We start from the raw sequence: 22,377 nt of genomic DNA, 5'->3' as shown, positions 1-22,377 counted from the left end.
ATAGCAAAATATTCATAATCTAGGCTCTTAGCCGTAAAGTATGTTGGTATATATAAAGACAACTAGTACATGTAACATATGGACAAGCATTCATAATGATAATCAACTATAGAACTCCTACAACATTTAGATGCTGATAAATATAGCTTCAGAACTTACTGAATTGGTGTATGTGTTAATCCCAGTTGGGCTTCAGATAATTGTATGCCTCCAAACTCTTAATCACATTTGTGGTGCAATCCTGGATACCATCTGTCATTTGACAATGGACCTTATTAGTTTATCTCTATACAAATAAAGCAATTACATTTATATAATTGGCACATTACAATCTTAAAAAAACTTAAAATCACTTTTATAAATGGTTTGGACTCTACCAGTTCTTATGTAAAATTATAGAGGGATAAACATGAACTACTTACTATTAGCATAGGATCAAACAGTCAGTCTCTCAGTCAGTCAGTCTTGTTAGCAAATGGTTATCTACAGTACTTCTACTGGAGATTTAAATCCACCAGGAAGGTAAGCCTATTAAACAATAGTAACTTAAATAAATAGTTTAGTCTACACTAATTATTCTGTAAAATCATAAAAGTGCAAAGATTACTTACTTTTATCCTAGACTCAAAATATCAGTCTCTCAGCATTCTGCTCAGTTCACCAGTCTGGAAATGAATGGTGCCTGGGCCAGGGATCTCCCTTTTATCCCCCAAGGTTATTACCTCATTTCATGTAAGGTCTAAATTGGCATGACCAAGTTTTTTTGCCTTTAGAAGTAATTACCTTTGATTACAAGCTGTTTTGGAATAGATATTAGGCATTTTGGAATACATATTAACTCTTTACGGGTTGGATCAATTAATCATTTTATCTTATTGAAATTAATAACATAACCTCCACTATGCATTATATATATGTATATATCCCCTGTCCATTAATTTAACTGACCAGTATTGCTCAGTCTAAAAAGTTTAGTCTCTTGCCCCGACCCCCTCGACTTCAGTGATCTTGACCCTTAATCTGGTTTGATGCTGAGAGTGTAGATGTTGAGCAGGTACAGTATAGCTGACCAGCAGTGGGAGTAGCACATACTTGCCTACCCTCCCGATTTGGTCGGGAGCCTCCCAAAAATCAGGTGCCGCTCCCAACCTCCCAGGAAGGCAGGCAATTCTCCCGGCTGCCGCCAACCCCTCCTATCCCCCCCGCAATAACCCCTGCAATCCCCGCAGCGGGGGGGGGGCACTGACATGATTCGCGTCATTTTGGCTCCACCCCCTGCTTCACAATGCCTATTTTATCGGCATTGTGTAGTGGGGGCGGCGGGGCCAAACTAACGCGATCGTGTGACCCCACCCCCACCACGCCTACAAGTGATGTCACCCACCCAGCCACTCCCCCTTTGGTCGGCCATGCACCCCCCCATTCTGCCGATCTGGCTGCTCCCTCCCGGAAGGAGCGGCCAGAAAGTTGGCAGGTATGGATTAGCAACCTAGTCAAGATGATTAGCATGTTATTTTCTCTTACTAGGGATTACTAATATTATAATATAATATGATATAACTAGATAATTATAATAACTTACTAGATATTATAAATATCTAGTTAATTCTAATAAACTGTATTCCCCTCTACTCAGCTGTGACATTATCAAAGAATATCATAGAAGATGATCACCATATAAGGTGAAAATGTAGAACAATTTTGTTGCAGAAAAATTAGGCCAGCTCATTTGTTTCCCTGGGCATTGGGATAGTAGTGATTACTACATGATAAAGGAGTTTCCTTAAGTATCCAACTCACAGTGGTGGAAACGTGACACCGGAGCAATTCATCATTGCTCCGGTGTGGGGACAGCTGCTCCGAAAGCAGCTGTACCCTCGTTTAGTATCGCAGTTACAGATGTAGCTGCAGTACTTGCCTCCTCCCCGTCAGCCCAGCTATGCATGCGTGACATCGGGTCACTCATGCGCACAGCCACCGGGGAGGTAGTGAGGAGGCGACGGCGGAGGGATCCCTCTTCGTATCCCCAAAACTGCTTCCCATAGGAAGAGCATGGATCCAAAAACAAGCGCCGTCTGAAGATGGCGCTTGTTCTCGGAATCAAAGTTTTGGATCCCTGATAATGAATGGCCTGGTAACTAAAATATGCAGAAACTAGCGTTTCCACATGGTTACCAGGCCATTTAGTTTTGCTGAATAGGCCCCACAGTCTTTGTTTGTTTGTAATGCATAAATAAGGTAACCAATCACTTTAATGCTGATTATATACTATTTTACCACATTGCATCCTTGGTGTTAGGCATAGCTTTTACAGCTAGAGTACTTAACGAAAAACATTGTATTATTTAATAGTAAAGCTATTATAGAAAGCTCTCCTTGCTGATAATATATCAATCTAAACTGATACTACATCACACACTAACAGCATATTGTGCATGGTGCTGACACCCCTAGCCTTCTGAATGCCTGTTTGAGTTCCTATAAATTACAGTTAAATACATTATTAGCCTCAGAATGCTTGAGCTGAAGACTGGCCTGTCCTTGATGTAGAATTCATCTGCCAGACCAGAGATGAAATATAAATGTTTATATCTTAATTTAAATTCAGTAGGCATGAGTGATTTGATTTCAGAAAGCATGGAGGCCACTATTTTGGAAACTAGTTTTAGAATAAACAAATGAAATATATGAAGTTTATTGAAACATTTTATGAATAAACTTCATTGATAAAATTAAGTTCATTGATAACCCATAAAGAGGAAGTAGGAAGGAAGAAAGGAAGGGAGGGATGGAGGGGCAGGGATGGATGGACTTTTGACACAACACTGGCAGACATGAGTACCACTTGTAATTCTAGCTAACCGTACTAACTTGCAAACAAATGTACACGTATTGTGCTGACATGGACTGTAAAGCTAACAAACCCCATGCTTGCTGCACTTACAATCATGGGGCCTTTTTTTTTTAGAGGGGGCAGCGATCCGGACGAATATTGAATAGGCTAGGCTGAGTAATGCTACAAAAGGATGACCTCATGCTACTGTACCAGCCTGTCATACAGTGGTGCTGGGTGCAGCTTTTGCAGGGTGTCTACATTCTGTTCATCTCCTCCCATTAACTGTAATCATATAAGGGTATGAGCACTGGTGTTACTTTGGGTGGAGGAGAAAGGGGGTTAGGAGCTATGCTGGGGTTTTTAATCAATTTAATTTAATCAATTTATGTTTTCTATTGTTCTTTTGATGATGCCTGGTGTATCTGGTATACAAACCAAACAGTGGGCCGAATTCAATTCAGTGCGATGATGAATAGCCACAGGTAGGAGCTCCCGCAGCTATTCAGTACATTGCGCAGTGTGCCTGGTCGGGAATTGGTTAAGTCAGAAAATGCTGGTTCTTGCGACTTAACCGGCATTCTCTGACTAAAGTGCCAGGCGCGCGGCTTTTAACGCTGCACTAAGTCGGCAAACATCTGCGCACCTGGCACTTTTGTCGGATCTTTCCTCGCATCCCCAAGGAGGTGCGAGAAGAATTCCTTTAGCTGCCCAAACAGCGCGATGTATTGAATAGCTTCGGGAGCTCCCTCTCGCGGCTATTCATCATCGCACTGAATTGAATTCGGCCCAGTAAGAGAAAAGGCGATACACCTACAGATGAACTCTAATCCACAGAATGAAAAAAATGCTTTTATAATTATAATGAAAATCTCTATTGTGGTTGTCCACTTTACTGATTGGTAGATGTTGTTACAGGAAAATATTTCAAAACTAATAAAAGAATATCCATGTGTGGAGATGAAGAAGGAAAAGTGATTTAAATGGTTAGGGGAACTTATATGGTATTATAGCCCATATGGTATTATAGTTAATACTATTATATCTTGAAAGGGAACAAAGGAAATCTGGAATTTTCAAATAATTGAATGTGCCAGTAACAGTGCATGAGAAATGTTGTTTAATGTTAAGTTTACAGTACTAGCTTGGAAACTAAAGTAAGTTGTTAGAAAAGTATCTAGTAGTTGCTCATAATAAACAAAGGGGGAAATTTACTGAGGGTCGATTTTCAGTTCCATTGTATATTGTGGTGATTTTAAGGTGATTTGGTGGTAATTTTCCCAATCAGGTATTTACTAATGGCAAAACCGTCCCCTCAAAATGCCCAGAAATTAGACATCACACACAAATAGAACTTCAAATAGACCTTTGGTACTTTGCCATAGCCATCAGTAGAAAAAGCTCATTTACTAACAGTTGATTTGAAAATCGACCCAAAATCGACAATTTCAATAGAACCATCAGAAATAGTTCTATTTGATTTTAAATAATGTAGAATTGTCTGAAAACTGTATATGATGGTAAAAAATATGGGAGAGAAACACGTGGGGCTCTCTGGCTGTATAAATCAGGCATTTAAAGGCATACCACTGATTTAAAAAATTTTGGATATGCAAATTAGCACTGAGATTAAGGTGTATGTGGATAATACAGTGCATGTGACATGTTTTGGCCAATAAGTATGCCTTTGTATAATTTTGGTTCCATTCTGGTAGATTTTTGGTAGATTTTTGGTCGATTTGGTGAATAGAACACATTTAGAACTTTAAATAGAAACCAGTGCACCATCGAAATCAGAATGGAACCCAAAAATTACTGTTAGTAAATTATCTATTTTGAATAGAAACACTGTGGTCGATTTTGTGGGCATGTTGGTTCTATTTTGGTCGATTTTAATACTGTTCTGATGTATATTAAACCAAGTAGATGTAAGGTTTATAGTAGGTCTTAGGGCATTTTTTTATTAACATTATTTTTACTAAAATAAAGTGAAAAAGGGTGTTTTCACACTTTTTTCACATTATTTTAGTATCACCTAAAGTTACTACAGGGCAATTGGAGTAGAATTTGTATAATTCTACTCCAAGCCCTAATTATCACTTATTTTTAGTAAGCAGATCACATTTCCCATAATTGTAATGGGAAATGTGATCTGGCCAAAGTTACTAAAAATAAATTGTGAAAAAATACCGGGGAAAGCCCTGTGATAATAACGCCACCTGGAGGTGGCATTATTCAGGGTCTCCCCCTGGTTACCAGACTCCTACCCCGCTATAACGGGCAGAGCCCGGAGCCGGCCCCAGTGATCAGCTGCGTGGTCTAAACAGACCACATGCTGATCTCTGCTTAAAAAAAGAAAAAAAATTGTAAAAATAAAGACCGGTGATCGGGGCTCCCATAATGTCCTCCCTCCGGTCAGCTGGTCTCCCAGCCTGTACTGGTGCCCGGTCTTCACCTGACCGAGTCCCAGTGCAGTATGGGATGTCACTGACCGGAGTCTTGGAGGACATCACTAGAGCACCGATGACTGCAGGTAAGTGTAATTAAGGGAGAGGGGGTCGTGGGGGGTCCGAGATCGTGGGGGGCAGGGCTTAGCACCAGGGGCGGGGCTTAGCGATGGTCGGCGCATGCGTCGGCACTTGTTACAGTATTTTTTGCGAAAATACTGTGATAAGTGTGCTGTATTCTCAGGGACAGAGCTTTATCGCAAGCTCTGTCCCTGTAAGAGATTTGTAGTAAATCCCTGTGATATTGCCTGAATTCGCAATGCGAATTCAGTCGGTAATATTGCACTACAATCTGCATTACAAATGCGGATTGTAGTAAATAGAGCCCATAGTGCTTTAAAAAGGTCCTCAAAAAAAGAAAAGAACAATAGTACATTTACACAGTCCTGATATCAGACTGTAATTCAGTTAATATATAATAACAGCTAATTTTTATTTCTGTTGATTAGATTACCTCTTTAGGTGTATCCCTTTTCTCTTTTTGTATGCTTCATCTAATTAAATAAACAGAGTGCACTATCCCTTATTAATTCAAAATATTTTTGGTAATTTTGCACAGCTTTGAGATTTTGATATATAATAATTAATTTGTACAACAATTATATTACTGATAAGTTATTTTGCAATGCGGACACTCCTTTTTGTATCTAGTATGCAGCTTAATGTCCTAATGCGCTCTAGGCATGTATTGCTTCAACCATATTCTTCCTTCAAACAGACTATTTTCAGTTGCTTGTATCTTCCAATTCAAAATAACCTGGTAATAGTACATTTTGTGGCCTATATTTTACTTATCTTTTTGATCTGCAAAATTGCACTAAACTCTGAATGCCTTTGTTGTGCCATATGTGATGGATGACATAATGACATGGAGAGCACACAAAATATTTTTTGGTCCAGTTGTAGAGCAGACCTAGGTGTATTAGGGTGTTCTATATGGAATTGAGTGTAAAAACAAAACTATGAGGCTGAGTTGGACAAATCTCAGTGCATGGACACAAACGGTGAGTTTTTGCATAGAACGCATGCACAGAATCCAAATGACGCATATGTCCATCCTATCTGAGTGAGACAGCACTAAGCTGGATCTGTCTTTTTGTGAAATTGTGCATCTGGAGCGGAAACTGGGCGGCGACACTGCAATCGCACAGTAACGCCATGACTTGTGGGAGTGTCATGGGCATGTCTTAGGCATGTATCTAACGCTCTGTGCATATCTGAGTCATGCGTAGGGGAATGGAAGCCTGTCTCTGATGGATCACATGTACCTATCATGGGGCTAGTGCAAGTGCCGATACTAATAATGATGATGTAGCAGATGACGTAAAATCAATGGGTAGCAAAGCTTTCCATTTGTAGATGCATAGACCCACGCATTAGCAGAACAGAATAAAGTAATAAATCTGGCTTCTGCGTCTGGCTGCAAATACAGTCACTTTGCGTGTTACTCAGAATCAGTCCCTATGCTTAGTAGGAGGGATAGTTCCAATAACTGCAAGTTATAAAGACAGCATACTGTATTAGGTAGATGTGCCTTAGGGGCACAACTGTCATTTTTCAAACACTCCCTGTGAGATGACAGTTGGGAGCTGATTGGCTGGTACCTTATCACTTTCTTATCACTTTTCACTGTCTCCTAACACTGCTTAGTAAATAGACCCCTTAATCTGCAGTTACTCTCATAGCTAGTAAAGCCAAATTAACATACCACCAGACTAAAGGTGGCGATAAGTGGTGTCAGACAATATTTTCAAATGAAATGTAAATTATTAAGGCAAGGGAAGGAAAATAAGCAGATCAACCAATGTACTGTAATAGGCACATTATATATAATTGTTGTACTTTAAACAAAGACAGTTATGATGAACATTTAATGTCATGAGTTACTTAATATAAAAATGAGCATCGCATGATCAGCAGTTTTACAGTGGGTGGCTGCAGTGTGATAGTAGGCAGTTCTTTGTGGTGACTTTTTGCTTTTGCAGTCATAAGATGCACATATGATCTTCTGCTGACCTCCGACATTTTTCACTTTCTCTTTCTTTAATATGACTAGAGAAAACAATAGGCCTGTGTCTCGTTTGGCTTAACACAAACAGAACAGTTTCCTCCAGAAGACTTGGATTGAAATGTACAAATCATAACCAGATGTTGTTTAGCAAAGTTACTCAAACTTCTCCTGGATGATAGTAATGCCACTGTTAGTCAAACCTAGTTAAAAATCAGTTATGGTGGCAAGAATGGTTTCAATCTGCCAACGTCCCTCTTTGGTTTTTAACATCGTTAGGAAAACAGTGCCAAAAATCTACTAAAATCTTCATTAAAATGATCCCCTGACATTCCCTTGCACACTGAGTTATATACTGACTATAGAAGTACATGCTCAGGGACTGCTGTATAGTTACATGCATATTGTGCCAAATATACAAACACTAAGGGGCTGATTCTGAGATGGGAGTAAAGCAAAAAATCTCACATATCTTTGCACCTTGGTAAATCCATGCTGCACTGCAGGTGGGGCAGATATAAATGTGCAGAGAGATTTAAACTTGAACAGGCTTATCTAATGGGGGGCATCCACTAGACGATTTTATTCCTGTCCAACATCTTAACGATTTTCCCTTGAAGTTTCCCTTGAAATATGATCTTCCACTCTGAACAATTTGCAAAAGATTTGCAAAAGATATGCAAACGATTTGCAAAAGATATAACAATAAACTATGTTGTTTTAATCTGTGATTGAGAGTTTTCAGCTATAGTGGGCAGATAGTGGTTCATCGTTTGATCGTTCAGCGTGAACGATGTGTAAACGATGTGTAAACGATTTGTAAGCAATCAAGTGAAATTGACCTGCATGTTCAGTCGATGGAGGAGACGATCAAACGACCAGCGGGAGCGCGCATCGTACATCGTTAGAAACAATTACTGCACGATTTGCAAACGATGTTCAAACGATGTTCAGACGATTATCGAACGATTTTATCATTATCGTTCAATCGTTCAACTTTATCGTCTAGTGGATACCCCCCTTAATGCTTCCACTGCGGGAACTCCTGCGAGTCTTCCTGTATTTTTAAAATTTGCAATCATTTTAATGGCAAAACCAGCTTGTTTTTGCCATTGAAATGATTGCCTCTTTAAAAGTACACATACTCTGGAGCTAAGTATACATTAGTATGGGTGATATGAGTCAGCGTAACTCAGACGCATTTTTACTTGCAGGTGAAGTGGTCAATTGGGTAGTTACTGGGCTTTCGCACACAAGCTACATTCAGATTGTGTAGACAGAATTGCCATTTTGTGCATAGAAACATAGGGCTCGATCCAATTAGGTGCGAATTGCAAGAAGCAAATTTGTTTCTTTAAAATCATACACTTCGCCGCGAAGCACGCTCCCGAGAATTCTCCAATCCAATTAAAAATGCCTATTCGCACTACTCGCAGCGGAGGGGTGCAAATTGACTACCAAATGAGATTTGCGAGAAATGCATAAAAATGTGGGAAGACCACCCTGGACCCCTCAAAATGGATAATTTCGTTAGCAGGACTTTATAGACGGCTGGTTGTGGCCATTAGGAAGTTACTGTAGGATTTTAAATGGTGTCAAATGGCTGATTTGTGCTTTTTTTTTTAAATGCAAGAAAATTATAAAAAACAAACTTTTTTAGTTTAATCTTAAATGAATTAAACAAAAAATGCAAAAATAAGTAGGAAAAAAGGGTGATTTTGGGGTACTTTGAGGGCACCTTGAAAAATGAAAAAAAAATTATAAAAACAATAATTTTTCAACTAAAAAATAATCGTAATTAAATTTGGGGTGCCTAAACTAACGAAAAAGTTGATTTTGGGGTAATTTGAATAAAAAATTTTTTACCTCAAAAAAGACATGTAATTATTGGACTAAATAAGCTAATTAGAAACTTCCAATTGCCTAATTAGTCATTAGGGGGCGTGGCCAAGGGGTTCAGCACAGTGTCCCCACATTTTAACCTTAAAATAAAGATTTTCCTTTCCATCTCTCACCCTCAGGGAGGTGCGAGTGGAAAGTTACGAATTCAGTCTGACTGATTCAGTGCGAGTTGCTAATTGGATTGCAAAATGAATTTGCTATGCAAATTCGAAGTGAAAATCGCAACTCGCATCTCGCACCTAATAGGATTGACCCCATACAATTTGACGGCAGATAAGAACAACTTGGCCCAACTAGTCTGCCCTTTTTTACCTTTTGGTAACCTCATCCCTATGTGATCATTAGTTCATTGTAAGGATATTCCTATGCCTCTACCAAGCATGTTTAAATTGTTTTGCTGTCTTAGCCTCTACCACTTCTGATGGGAGGTTATTCCTCTACCCTTTTTGTGAAGTAATTTTTCCTCAAATTTCCTTTGAATCTACAGTATATCCCTCCAGTTTCAGTGCATGTCCTCGTGTTTTAGTTAGGGGTGTGCACCGGACACTTTTCGTGTTTTGTGTTTTGGTTTTGGATCTGGATCTTTCTTCGTGTTTTGGATCTGGATTGGTTTTGCCAAAACCACCCTTCCGTGTTTTGGGTTCTGGGTTTTGTGTTTTGGATCTGGATTTTTTCTTAAAAAATAAAAAAAAACCGCTAAAATCACATAAATGGGCCTTTTTTTGTTCCTACGCTATTAATAACCCCAATAACATTAATTTCCACTCATTTCCACTCTATTCTGAACACCTCACACCTCACAATATTGTTTTTAGGCCAAAAGGTTGTACCGAGGAAGCTGGATGACTATGCTAAGCGACACAAGGGGGCGGCACAAACACGTGGCCCATCTAGGAGTGGCACTGCAGTGGCAGACAGGAAGCCAATCAGCGTTATGGTGCCCATTTGCATGTAGCACGAACCCGGGAGATCCGTGCTACATGCATCTGTGTGATTGGCACAGAGCAATGACAGGTCCGTGAGACCCGTCTGTGCTGCTGTGGTAAAAAAAAAAAAAAAAAACCTGTGTAAAAAAAGAAAAAAATGGCGTGCACCCCCCCAAAAAAGAGCAACCAGCCCCGGGCATTAGTAACCCAGTGCTGGGTGTGCTTAAATACAGGGGACAAATGACGTAGGGGTCCCCTGTACTTAAGCACAACCAGCACCGGGCTAGTCAGAACCAGCGCTGGTTGCCAAAATACGGGGGACAAACGACGTAGGGGTCCCCTGTATTCTGCGCAACCAGCTCTGGGCTCTGATCCGGTCCTGGTTCTGGAAATATAGGGGACAAAAAATGAGTAGGGTTCCCCTGTATGTTCCAGAACCAGCACTGGACTTTTTCTAGCGGGGGGCTGATGCCACAGCCAGGGGAGCCCTTTCACCGGGCCCCCCAGCCGCAGCATCAACCCTGACCGCTAGTCAGCCCAGGCCGGGGATCCCTGGAGAGCTGGGGACCCCCCCAATAAAGGGGTCACCCTCTCCAGGGCACCCCAGGCCCAGGCTGATAGCCCGGGGCTATCCCCGCCACCCCTGGTGGCGGTGGGTGGCGGGTTGATTGTGTGGTGTGGTGTAAATAAAGAATATCAAACATTGTCTTTACAAGTAGAACTGCAAGTCCCAGCTAGCCTGCCCCGCATGCTGGTACTTGGAGAACCACAAGTACCAGCATGCAGGGCATTAAGGGCCCACTAGTACCTGTAGTTCACCTGTAAAAAAAATGTTTAAAAAAACACAGGACACACACACCGTGACAGTATAAGTTTATTAAACATACATACACACACACACATGTACACATACTCACCTATGTAACCTGTAGCATCGGTCCACTTGTCCGGTAAAGTATCCCTAGGGGACCTGTGAAAAAAAACATACTCACCATCTCCTATGCGAGGTTCTGTCCTCTTCGTTCCAAAGTAGGCATCCCCGGACTTGGCAAAAAAAAAAAACGAAAACGCGATCCACGAACTTAGTACCGTTCTATAGAACGGTACTTCCCGAATGAGAGCTTAGCGGCGGGGTATCACCATGGAAACCCCGCTGCTAAGCGTTCATTGGCTGAGAGAGGTCATCTCCCGTCTCTCAGCCAATGAACGGCTCCCTCCATTGTAGTCAATGGTGGGAACCGCAGGGTAAACTTTAATAACCTTGCGGCTCCCAGCATTGACTACAATGGAGGGAGCCGTTCATTGGCTGAGAGAGACGGGAGATGGCCTCTCTCAGCCAATGAACGCTTAGCAGCGGGGTTTCCATGGTGATACCCCGCCGCTAAGCTCTCATTCGGGAAGTACCGTTCTATAGAACGGTACTAAGTTCGTGGATCGCGTTTTCGTTTGTTTTTTTTTGCCAAGTCCGGGGATGCCTACTTTGGAACGAAGAGGACAGAACCTCGCATAGGAGATGGTGAGTATGTTTTTTTTCACAGGTCCCCTATGGATACTTTACCGGACAAGTGGACCGATGCTACAGGGTTACATAGGTGAGTATGTGTACATGTGTGTGTGTGTATGTATGTTTAATAAACTTATACTGTCACGGTGTGTGTGTCCTGTGTTTTTTTTAAACATTTTTTTACAGGTGAACTACAGGTACTAGTGGGCCCTTAATGCCCTGCATGCTGGTACTTGTGGTTCTCCAAGTACCAGCATGCGGGGCAGGCTTGCTGGGACTTGCAGTTCTACTTGTAAAGACAATGTTTGATATTCTTTATTTACACCACACCACACAATCAACCCGCCACCCACCGCCACCAGGGGTGGCGGGGATAGCCCCGGGCTATCAGCCTGGGCCTGGGGTGCCCTGGAGAGGGTGACCCCTTTATTGGGGGGGTCCCCAGCTCTCCAGGGATCCCCGGCCTGGGCTGACTAGCGGTCAGGGCTGATGCTGCGGCTGGGGGGCCCGGTGAAAGGGCTCCCCTGGCTGTGGCATCAGCCCCCCGCTAGAAAAAGTCCAGTGCTGGTTCTGGAACATACAGGGGAACCCTACTCATTTTTTTCCCCTGTATTTCCAGAACCAGGACCGGATCAGAGCCCAGAGCTGGTTGCGCAGAATACGGGGGACCCCTACGTCGTTTGTCCCCCGTATTTTGGCAACCAGCTCTGGTTCTGACTAGCCCGGTGCTGGTTGTGTTTAAGTACAGGGGACCCCTATGTCGTTTGTCCCCTGTATTTAAGCACACCCAGCACTGGGTCACTAATGCCCGGGGCTGGTTGCTCTTTTTTTGGGGGGGGGGCACGCCATTTTTTTCTCTTTTTACACAGGTTTTTTTTTTTTTTTTTTACCACAGCAGCACAGACGGGTCTCACGGACCCGTTAGTGCTCTGTGTCAATGACACAGATGCAAGTAGCACGGATCTCCTGGTCCGTGCGTGCATCTGTGTCATTGAAATACACAGCAGCACAGACGGGTCTCACTGACCCATCTGTGCTCTGTGTCACTGTCAATCACACAGATGCATGTAGCACGGATCTCACGAGTCCGTGCTACATGCAAATGAGCACCATAATGCTGATTGGCTGAGAGCCGTGACAGACGGCTCTGTCAGCCAATCAGCACTTTGCCCATTAAAGGCAAAGGCATTTTTTTTTAAATGGCCGCTCGAGGCAAAACCTCGAGATCCGACAGCAGATCTCGAGGTTTTGCCTCGGGAGAGGGATCCGGGGCAGACAGGGAGATCCGAGCTTGGGCTCGGATCGCCCCGGATCCCCGAAGTTCGGGTGGGTTCGGTTCTCAGGGAACCGAACCCGCTCATCCCTAGTTTTAGTACTTCTCATCTACATGTAATTACACCATTTTCTAGACACATCTTTTACACCAAGGAAAGGGCTGGTGCAAGTGCACACTGATAATGATGATGATTATGGAACCAATCATATGATGGAGCTGGGCCAACTCTGCATATATGTCAATATTCACATTTAGGGCCTGATTCAGCTTGGATCGCAGTTGCTAATACGCATGCAATCGGTCGATTGTTGCGTTCAGTGCATGCATATGCATCACAGTGCAAGCCGGCCACTGCTATCGGGACTGCAATCGGAAAGACTGCGCAGACCTCCCACAGAGTGATTGACAGGAAGTGCCTTTTGTGGGTGGTGACGGGGGAAGGGGGGTGGCTCGAACGCAGGTGTGCCAGTGCGTTTGCATGCCGTTTCAGGGGCGTGCATAAATTAGCCACTGCAATAGCCTACGGGAACCGATCACCTATGGGAAGCAATCGCAATGAGCACGCAGAGTCTTCACGAAGTGTTTCACAGGAAGTGACCATTTTTGGGTGGTGACCAGGGGGTGGTCAGAGAAACGCAGGCGTGCCTGGGCATTTAAATGCCGTTACAGGGGCGTGCATAATTAAGCCCGTGCAATAGCATCCGCTGGCAGAGGTCTAGATGGTGACAGGAAGTTTAGCAGTTTGTGCGGTAGGGTCAGGTCAACTACAACTGTGCGGATGGTTCCGATGTTACTTGATGTTACTGATGTTTTCGCTGACTTGCGGTTGCATGTTTCTTCTTTCTTCAAGAAACTGGGAGTCAAGTCCCGGAAAAACACGTTAAGGCTTATGGGCTATCTGTTTTTATGGTGCTACTTTGGGACAGACTTACACTGAAGTGATCTCCTCCTTTTGTTCTGGAAACTATCCATATCCCTGGGAGCTTCTCACGTCACATCTATTTGGATACAAACTAACAGAGGCTGCTGGCCATACAGGCACTGACACAGACGTAGGTTGTCAGCCAATTTAATCCGGGAGCCTCAAACGGAGACTGTGCAACAAGAAGCCGACCAAGGCTGAGGTGAGCCACAGGACCAGACGGGTATTATTCCACAGCACCCTCAATTACCTTTATACTCCGTCGGCTTCTACATCAGCTTCACTGTGCTGTGCATGCAGCTTGTCACAGAGACTTTATTCTCTAAGCATCATTCTATATACTGGATTTGACATTTCCTATTAGGTGAGATCCCATTTTAACGGGAATTCATTTTCTAATTCCATATACCATCTGGAAAGATATACCTCAGAAGTGATATATTGGGGAGATTATTGATACCATTCTGTCAGTATAAGCAGCTTGTCCTTTTTGTTACAGATTATTGTATTGCAACATTAGATTCTATTTGTTTTATTTGGTTTATTGCACATTGTGTTATAATAAATTGTCTATATTTGTCTATCAGCGCTACCTTTTCTTTTATATTTCAACAGATGCCTTCGTAGAAAGCTTGTTTATTTGAAAAAGATGTTGGTCTGTAAGGATCAGCAACTGTATACTCTATTTTGTTGATATGCAGATTTCAACATTATTCAAGTACACTGTCGGTTTCAGAACAAAACATAAGTAGTGCAAATCAGATTCAAAGGTATAGAAACATTTTCCCATTCAAGAATAAGGCAATCTCTTGTGGCTAGAAGTAACCTGAAAGATGCATAATAAGTGCAGGGTTCTCCACGGTTTTGTAGTATTTAGTCATTCACTACTGTAGTGGTCAGGGCCAGTGCAAGGTTTCCTGGCACCCTAGGCAGAACTTCAGCCTATTGCGCCCAACCCAGATTGTGTTGTGTGTCTGTAAGTGCAATGACGCTGTAGACAGTATATTATATATTGTCTACAGCGCCATTACACTTACTGTCATACATACACACAACATACATTGCTTGTTAATATACATATTATACAGTCAGGTGCATAAATATTGGGACATTGACAGAATTTCCATATTTTGGCCTCTATTCACCACCACAATGGCTTTGAAATTAAACAAACAAGATGTGCTTTAACTACAGACTTTCAGATTTAATTTGAGGGTAATTACATCCAAATCAGGTGAACGTTGTAGGAATTACAACGGTTTCTATATGCGCATGCGCATTAGGGCACCATTGACCCACTTGCGAGCGCTCGGCGCTCACGAGTGGGGCTGAATTAGGCCCTCAGGCCCTTATTCAGAGCTGGACGCTCTGACAGAGCGCTCGCTCTGAATCAGCCTCCTGGGCGTTCGCCTGGACCACCCAAAGCTATAGCGAGCGGCCAGGAAGATGGTCGCAATGGTCAAGACCATCGTGACCATCGGGCTTGTGATGAGACCCTTGTGGTAGGGTCTCGTTGCCGCATGCCCCAGAGAGATTTTGGCTCTGATAGAGCCGAAATCTCTCCCACTGACATCACTCGTGATGTCAGTGGGGCCGTCCCCAAACGGAGGCGTTCACATGGGAACGCCTCCATCTGGGCAGCCACCCCCCCCAGCCCGCCCACCAAAGGGGACGTGCTGTCACTCAACATCGACAGCACGCCCCCTTTGGTACGAGACCCGGAGCGACGGATTGCCCGTCGCTATCCGGGTCTCACGCATGCGCACGACGGAGCAGTTTGATATGCGCACTGGCCTACCATCGACCCGGTTGCGAGCACACAGCACTTGCGACCGGGTCAGAATCAGACCCTCAGTTTGATATTATCATTGTTTTGACAGCAGTGCATTCTGATTTTCAGCATTTTGATATGCATATACTCCATGTACAGTCTGCTCTTCTCACACACACACACACTCAGGCCCGCCAAGCCCGGGTAAAAGGGGGCATTGACTAATCAATGGAGGTGTGACAACGCCCCCTTAGGTAAAAAACAAAAAAAAGAAAAGTTTTGCACACTGGCGAGGGGGGCGCAGTGAGCCCCCTCAGCCTGGTGCATAACCAGTGGAGGGCGCGATCAGCTTGATCGCTCCTCCCCACAGGCATAGGAGACTGCTGTGGCTGCTTCTTAGCAGCTGCGAGCAGTCTCCTAGTGCAGCTCAGCAAACAGCAGTGTGTGCTGGGATGCTGTGATGTAAGAGGGGGAGAGCGGTGCCGGACCCGGGGCCCCCGCTGGGCCCCTCCAGCAAGACCGGGCCCGGGTAATTAGTACCCGCCCCCCTCTCGGCACCCCTGCACACACTTCATTTTTTTTTGTATCCCCTGCTGTCAGGCTGTGTTCACATGCAGTCCACACAGTCTCTCTGCAGCTCCTAAAATCAGAGCACGTTTTCTACTTCCTTATGCAAGTGCGAGGAGCTGAAGGAAAAGTTAACCCCTGCAGAACTCCTTAACTCCTACAGTGTTGATGATTCTCACTTGGGGGATATCACATACATACAGGTACTTCCCCACTGAAAGGTTGTGTGTCCTCACGCAAAGAGTAATTTTACAAAGTCTTGCATAAACAGTCTTTCGAATGTAGCAACAATATCAAAGGCAGGGACAAAATGAGCATCAAGTTATTGGTCAATCAGTGCAAAAGGTATGGCAACAGTGAAAAACAAGTTTGAAAATCACTTTTCAACAAATTATGTTACAAATACATAATATCAAAGTAATAACGCTAGTACCATTATGACTACTCATACAGAGGTATGGTCACCCCTACTGACCACTCTAATGTCTATAGTGTATAGATGGAGCACCTTTGTTCGTTTTTCCTGACATTCCTAATTGCCTGTTGCAGAAGAAAGACGAACCTTTTACCACTTATTGATGTGTACTCATAATCTCTGTGATGCCGCTCTGGACAAAGCCATTTCACTGCCTCTTTAGCTTTGCTTAGGGATTCTTCCGGATCATGAAGCTCAGGCGGTGATGCATTGTGTTTAGGGGGAATCCCCAACCTTCTCTTGCAGCTGTGTATATCGCTTCCTTGGTGTCCTTTTCCTGGTCAGCTGCACTTGAATCTGCCTGATCACAGTCGGTTGTACTAGAACCGATGTCCTCCATTCTGGCCTCACCATCACATGCTGGCTCTGGAGGAAGTTGCAGTCTGGTTATATCCTGCAGATCTTGCTGCACCGTGTCACTTGATTTATTCGTCCCCATGATTCACTTTCTTCTGGGACATCAGGATATCGTTGTTTGCATCCATATGGTCTCTCTGAAGAGTATGGTAGGTAGCGACTCATCAGATAAGGCTGTGGTTGATGTACACTTTCCACCACATTTTCTGCTTTCACGCGCTCCTCTCCACTTACACTGTATTGGCAGTTTTGCTGGTAGTAATGTGGAGGACCTCTGCGATGTGGATAGCGCCAGCAATGCTTGTGATTTGTTACATATCTGCTGTCTTTAACTGGAGCACCACCAGGACCAGCGACGTTTGTTGCCTGTAGACCTTTTTCTCCATAGATGATATCAAATTCCCCAATTTCTCCATCTCCCAGGCTACGATGGTTTTTCCTTGCATTTTTCTTTGAATGGCCATATAATGAACAAAAATATAATTTGTGGTGTCATCTTGTTTTATGAATCCATAGCCGTGTTGCACATGGAATCTTACAACTTTGCCCCAAACTCTTCTCGCTGTGGCTGATGTAACATCATTTGCAGGTAGCGTGCTCGCAATTTCTATTTGATTCTGTAATATTGGGCCCAGTCTCACATCTCTGGGCTGCCCTTCTTCCATCAGTGGACCTATTCTGGCTGTCCCTCTTGAGGGCTGGTCCTTGGCCTCAGGACTTCTGTGTTTAAAGGATCTCTCTGGATGCAATAGCGTTCAATGTGACCACACTGGTTACATCTTCGACAGATGGGTTGTCTTTGTGAATCAAAGTGATTGGTTACTCTCTTCGTCTCTGTTCTCCACCTTGCTTCTGTTGAGCAAGGTGTTTGGGGTTTTGACATGTTGCACATCTCTTTCCACATCTCTGCCATCCCTACTGTCAGCTCTTCCATTTGCCTTTTAAGAGTCTGCAGAGGATCCGTGGTCGGCATCTGTACTCCTTGTAAAGCAGTATCCTTCTCCTTTAGTGTCTGATTGGGGTTCAGGCAATTAGCCCAAGGCAGATGGCGTTCCTGAAAATCCTGGCATTTCATGGTCTATGACCATGCCTATCACCTTGATTGCTGCTTCCTTGAAGTCCAGAAAGGTGTATTGCGGGAGTTGTATCCTCAGCATTTGTAATTGGGCTTGGATCCCTTCTTCATTAGCCCCTGCAACCAGCTGGGTCACTAATACTTCATCCGTATTCCTGACTTCTTCTGCATCTATGGCCTGGATTGCACGCACGGCTTCTTGTAGAGTAAGGGCATACTCACAAGGGTTTCTCCCAGTCTCTGTTTACAAGCATAGAATTTAATTTTTAGTGCAGATAAGGTCTGTGTCTCAAATGTGGTGGCTAATCTATTTAGCACTTGATCCACTTTCTGCCTCTCCTCCAATGGCCATGACATAATTTCTCGAGGGGCAGATTCTTTGAGTTGTCCTATTAATATTTTGACTGCTGTGGGTCACTCAGGGGGTACAATCGAAACATAGAGTTCATTTTATTTTTGAGTTCAGTAAGGGTGCTCCCATTTGTGCCATGAACATCTCCACTGTAAGTTGGGAGCCACGAGGCCCCAAAATAGTAAGGGAGTGTAATCTGTGCCATTGCTGGGTTTGATGATCCTGCTATGCTGCCGGACAGTTCTGCTGGTGTGGGTTGGTCTGTTGACATCTTTCCTCAGGTTCCCAATCTCCTTTCTTTGAACTCTGAGGGGTAAATTTACTAAGATTCGTGTTGGTCCCGATTTGCATTCTTGGGTGATAATATCACTTTTTTGCAAATCGGGAATTTACTAGGATTAAAGTTGGGTGATTTGTTAATTTTTCAGGTTGAAATCGGGTGGTTTTATGCCGCAAATTCGGCCGTTTTGAACAATAGAAATGATATCACAATGGCTCAACTCGGAAGTACTTTTCATTCATTTCTGCCAAATTGGGAATTTACCATTATTCGTTTTGCTAATTTCGTCCGTTTTACACTCAAATCGGGGACTCAATATAAGTTTTAAATGCACCACCTCCAGAGCTGCGAGTTGCATTTTAACATACACAAATTAGTGTGATTTGTGTATGTTTATGAATGGCTAGAGTGTTGTAAGGGTTAAGTTTAATGGAAAAATTGATGTGCCCCCCCCCCAACAAAAAAAAAAGGCTAACCAGCCCCAGACTTGCCAGCCAGTTCTGGTTCTTAAAACTATGGGGAACAAAATGAGTAGGATTCCACCTCAATTTAAGAACCAGCACCAGGCTGCAGGGCCAGTCCTGGTTTTAGCTATAGGGTGAAAAAAATTGCGTACGGGTCCCCCTATATTTAAAACCAGCACCGGACCCAAAATGACCGGGGTGTAATGCCACAGCCCGGAGGCCCTATTACCGGGTCTCCAGGTCCAAGCATTATCATCCCAAGCCGCTCAGGCCAAGCCAGGGATCTCAGGGAAGGTGTGGACCTCATAAAAAAGGGGTCCCCCCTCTCCCGAACCCTAGGCTTGGTCTGAAGCCCGGTGCTCTTCCCCGCACCCCTGGAGTGGTGGGTACAGGGGTAATGGGAGGGCCAAATAAAGTGTGACTTTTGTATTTTACCATGGAATGCATGCCTGCCATTTTCACTTGTGGAACTACAAGTGGCAGCTGACGTGCGATACCTGTACCTCCACTGTAAAATAAATAGTTAAAAAAAACACATCACTCACACACCGTAGAAAGTAGAAGTTTATTGCACACCTACCTCACTCTCACATACTTACCTGCTGCCCGATGTTCACGTCACCTTGTCAACGTAAAGTATCCATGGATGTACCTGCAAAAAAATTCCAATACTCACCTTTTGTCCCACGATGTTCTCCGCAGAAATCCATTATGGACCACGGACTCACTGTAAGTACATGCTGAAGCATGTAGTTAAAGTACGCGAATGATAGCACTTGGGAATGAGCTGTCAGTATTCCCGGGCTGCGACCCACGTGGTTCCCAGCCAATATAATATAATATAACTCCTAAAGTGCCAGTGAGTCTCACTTGGGGGATATCACAAATGTATAAAAGGTTAGTGGAACTGACCATTCCGACAGCTGCAGCTATCGATTTAGTCAGTCGTTGCACTAACACAAAAGCGGGGACAGCACTGACTGGTTACGGTGGCTGCCGTTCTCCAGGCTGTACATGAAATCTTGCTATGCTTGTGAGATCTCACACATGGCTAGTGGATCCGACCAGGTGGTTAGACACAGCGCTAGGCTGATGTGCTGTGGGCTGTGGCAGGGATTGCCGGAAGCGGGAGTTTTCACTCCCCCACTCTGGCAGATGAGATATTTATACATCTCGACGGTACTGCTTCCTGCTTCACCTTGGTAAAGAGGCGAAGCAGGAAGAGTTATAGTGGCACGAGCTGTGCTGCTGTAATACATCTCCCCTAAGTTTTTCTTTTTGCATTGAAAGGGTAATTTAAAGCTTATTCTGGGAAATTGTGCCTGTGAAACATATGTGAATGGTGAAGCATATCTCTTACTGATTTGATGAGCTATATAAATGAGGACTGTTTGACACTGGCCAATAAATAGTCTACAGATGAATGTGTGGTTGATCCGATCCCTTTACTTACCAGTATGGTGAGCTATATATAAACAGGAAGTATCCAACAACAATTGATGTTAAAATTTTTTTATTATTTATTTGTAATAAAGTGCTCTTTCAAAGATACATAGCCATGATATCACAGAGAGACATATTAAAAGGTCTAAAACTGTTCTCACTATTATTGACATGGAAATGCATCTAAAACCAATTACATGAAATTAAATGTAATGAAAGATAAAAACAAATAAAAAATATTTTTGCATGAAATGCTGAAAAATGTTGGCATGGTATAGCTAACACATGAAAATTAAACCATAAAATAAATAAAATGTCTCTCTGTATTTCTGCAACACATTTCATGGTGCCTGACCGTTTCTTCAGGCAGTGGAAAATTATCAGACATTTTAACCATGTCGACATCCATGTCAACCTTCTACTGTCGACATTGTGAATGTCGACATTGTAAACAGTGATTGCATAACTCTTATATATCTCTCTTTTATTGTTTCAGTGAGATTATATTTTGGAAAAAATAGAAGAACAGGATAAAATATTATAATTACCTTTATTTTTTCCTTTATTATTTTCTCACCAATAGTGTAATATAAAATATCATTTAAGTCTTACATAAAACATTGTGTAAAAATGTTTTTTTATAGCATATTCAATTTTATACATTTGTTTTACTGTTTTCTTAACTGTTTTTCCTATGTATATGACTAGACTTAAATTGATCTTCTATGAGCTTTATTTAGTTCTAGAAGTACAAGTATTTACCAGCTTTAGATGATTTAAATGTCCTTAGCTGTACCTTTTTTCTTGTAACATTTACTAAACAAAACAGACAAGGCAAATGTCATGGCTGGATTAAGGTTTGTGGAGGCCCAGATGTGGGGGACAATGCCAATAAGAGTGTCAAAATGATATACCGGCGGTGTTATTAACCACTTAACTGGTGACGTTGCATGCAATGCGACTGCAGCCAAAAGTGCTGCAGCTGGCAAGGTCGCATCACATGCAACCACACCATCCCTTTGTGTGCATCGCCTTTAGCAGAGGAGATCCGTTCTGCATGTCTCTCTATATTTTATGCTGTCCGACAGTGATTTACCATTTGCAGAGGACACTGCCATTTTCTACAGTGAAGTGCTTCTGCTAATTTTGAACTGTGCTGCTGACAGTGACTGTCTGGCAGATTTTAGCCTGGGGAGCATGCACAAAGCACTGGCCCATCATAAGCCTCCCAGCTAAAATTTGCCATGAATGGCAGCCCTTCCTTAAAGTAACTTGTGAGTACCTAATTTTCAACCAACAAAGTAGTACTCGCTGTTCTGGTAACACCATCCCCAGATATGTTACAGGTAGACATTAAAAAGTTTGGCAATGTATAGGTCGACATCAAATGGTCGAGAAGCAATAAGTCGACAGGGTTAAAAGTTCAACAGGTACAAAAGGTCGATAGTGCAAAAGGTCAACAGGGACACATTCTTGACACACCAATGCTCAAAACAAAAATTGCCAACACAAATATTCATGAGTGACCAACCTGTGGCTGACCATTGGATTAAATTCAAACATAGCCCACAATCTGTACATCACATGGGTCATTCCATGTCAAGAGGACCAATTTTGAAGATCATTCCTACCAAATTTTAGTTCACAATATGTAATATTAGCAAAACTATGGATCTAATGTGGGGGTGGGTGCTTTGTTACTATTGCATAGTGTG

General features: G+C 43.1%; 1 protein-coding gene and 1 pseudogene across 4 annotated transcripts in view; one reads left to right on the top strand and one right to left on the bottom strand.

Moving 5' to 3' along the window:
* Positions 1-22,377, top strand: part of CPED1 (cadherin like and PC-esterase domain containing 1) — a 433,838-nt gene that overhangs the window by 40,037 nt on the left and 371,424 nt on the right. The gene's annotated exons all lie outside the window — the stretch shown is intronic.
* LOC148537995 (uncharacterized) lies at positions 16,703-18,746 on the bottom strand (annotated as a pseudogene).

Source organism: Taudactylus pleione, unplaced genomic scaffold, assembly GCF_031769625.1.
Source record: "Taudactylus pleione unplaced genomic scaffold, aTauple2 ptg000041l, whole genome shotgun sequence".
Taxonomy (NCBI): domain Eukaryota; kingdom Metazoa; phylum Chordata; class Amphibia; order Anura; family Myobatrachidae; genus Taudactylus; species Taudactylus pleione.
This window is presented reverse-complemented; position numbering and strand designations above follow the sequence as displayed.